Source organism: Sardina pilchardus, chromosome 1 (genome assembly GCF_963854185.1).
Source record: "Sardina pilchardus chromosome 1, fSarPil1.1, whole genome shotgun sequence".
NCBI classification, from domain to species: Eukaryota; Metazoa; Chordata; class Actinopteri; order Clupeiformes; family Clupeidae; genus Sardina; species Sardina pilchardus.
Genome location: NC_084994.1, coordinates 603,637 through 606,136, shown reverse-complemented (window position 1 = coordinate 606,136; position 2,500 = coordinate 603,637). Strand labels below are relative to the sequence as shown.

Genomic DNA, 2,500 nt, shown 5'->3' with positions numbered 1-2,500 from the left:
TTGAACAGAACTAACATTGTGTCTGTTACCTGTTTTTGATAAAGAACTAATATTTATGTGCCTTTCACTTGTTAGGTTGCCATGGAGATGAGATCAGTGTCCCTGCACCAGACTCAGAGATGGTGATAACAGTCCAGACTCACCACACACCAAGGCTAACAGCTAAAGAAGCTAACTTTTGATGAAAATCGTTTCTGTCGAAAACACACAAACTACACTCGATAGTGCCACACATTTAATAATGATAGTTTCTGTAGAAAACACACAAACTACACTCGATGGTAATCGTTTCTGTAAAAAACACACACTACACTCGATGGTGATCGTTTCTGTAGAAAACACACACACTACACTCGATGAGATTCACACAGCGAACATTCACACCTTTCCTCAGAAGGGGTCTCACTCAATCTACTTCCATCTCACCATGAGCACTCATACCTAATGTGTTGTCACTATTCATACTGTATGTACTGTAGCTCACTGCACACCATCTCACTATGAGCACTCGTACCTAATGTGTTGTCACTATTCATACTGTATGTAGCTCACTGCACACCATCTCACTATGAGCACTCGTACCTAATGTGTTGTCACTATTCATCTACTGTATGTACTGTAGCTCACTGCACAGCATTTTAATTTCATTTGTGTGGTAAACGACACACACTCCACTTCTAAGTGAACGTATGAACAAATAAAAACACATTTGATCTCATTACGTGTTGCTCATTTAAGGCATTAATGTGTTCAAATACTTATGGAGGTAACTGGTAGTGACAACAATTACACATATAATATGTATACTGTATAATATAATTGTTGTGGCTGCCTTTTTTGAGAGTTTCCAAAGCACTCAGAGGCCTAGTGGATAGGTGGCAACTCAAATGATATTCCAAAAATATTCCATTTATTTCCAACTTTTCCAATGTTTCCAAAACTAAGTGTAAGTTAGCCTAATACCACTGTGGCTACAACCCAACAGTTACCAACGGATCTAAGTGTAAGTTAGCCTAATTACCACTCTGGCTACAACCCAACATTTACCGACGGATTCAAAGATCTAACCCTGCAATCCATTTGTATCGTAAGTCACCCGCCCGAGTTGTAAAGTGTAAATTACCCAGCTTTCTTGCGGCATTTTACGGAGGAACGCCCCCCTTACCTCGGAGTACTTGCGAGTACCCCGAGTTGGGCTTACGACCTGTAAACAAACATGGCTGCGCCCATAGTCGAGATGAGATGACATGTGTTTTCTTTGTATTTGTACCGTGTTGGTCGTTTTAATGACAATGGAATGCTTTAACACACTAGATTGCATTGCTGCTTCAATCCGGTCACCAATTCATACATTTAACGGTCTTGCTGTGCGTGCAATACAATGTAATGATTTGTTTTCCAGCTGGTTTGCTAAAGAGGCTAGCACACAACAATAACAATGACTAGCTAGCCTGCTAATGCCCATCTAGCTCATTAGAAATGCGACAGCACTTGTTGAAATTGCCCAAAAATGTTTTTATAATTCATTCCCATTGACCATACCCAAAAAGGGAGAATGAGGGACATCTGCTTGTGTTCTAGACAAATGTCCAGCACTAAGACAGTTGCTGCCCTGGTGGCATCCATGTTCTTTCCCAAAAGACTACAAACTCCAGCGTTCACGCTGGCCACCAATTCTCACATGTCGGGCGGGTAAACGTACGAGACTGCCAACACTAAATGGAATGCACCATAAGTGTAAGTTAGCCTAATACCACGGCGGCTACAACCCAACAGTTACCAACGGATCTAAGTGTAAGTAAGCCTAATACCACCGCGGCTACAACCCAACATTTACCGACGGATTCAAAAATCTAAGTGAACTCACTTCTCCTACTTCCCACTGGGGTACTTGTGAATGCAGACCTGTTTCCTCTAACTTCTCCTACTTCCCACTGGGATACTTGTGAATGCAGACCTGTTTCCTCTAACTTCTCCTACTTCCCACTGGGGTACTTGTGAATGCAGACCTGTTTCCTCTAACTTCTCCTACTTCCCACTGGGATACTTGTGAATGCAGACCTGTTTCCTCTAACTTCTCCTACTTCCCACTGGGGTACTTGTGAATGCTGACCTGTTTCCTCTAACTTCTCCTACTTCCCACTGGGATACTTGTGAATGCAGACCTGTTTCCTCTAACTTCTCCTACTTCCCACTGGGGTACTTGTGAATGCAGACCTGTTTCCTCTAACTTCTCCTACTTCCCACTGGGATACTTGTGAATGCAGACCTGTTTCCTCTAACTTCTCCTACTTCCCACTGGGATACTTGTGAATGCAGACCTGTTTCCTCTCACTTCTCCTACTTCCCACTGGGATACTTGTGAATGCAGACCTGTTTCCTCTAACTTCTCCTACTTCCCACTGGGGTACTTGTGAATGCAGACCTGTTTCCACAGCTCTCTGCTGCCATCTGCTGGACTGGAGTGGATGGCCTACACTCTGAATTACTGGGAATAAAC

General features: G+C 43.0%; 1 protein-coding gene across 3 annotated transcripts in view; it reads left to right on the top strand.

Annotated features, from left to right (window-relative positions):
* The window catches only part of abcg2b (ATP-binding cassette, sub-family G (WHITE), member 2b), a 21,560-nt gene extending 20,970 nt beyond the window's left edge, over nucleotides 1-590 (top strand). For 2 of the 3 annotated variants that reach the window (XM_062536970.1, XM_062536978.1), the window contains one exon: nucleotides 76-589. The gene's annotated coding sequence lies outside the window, so the exon portion shown is untranslated. Of the gene's footprint in view, nucleotides 1-75 lie in introns of all 3 variants that reach the window. The other variant, XM_062536952.1, reaches the window with a different exon arrangement.
* The last annotated feature ends 1,910 nt before the right edge of the window (nucleotides 591-2,500 follow it).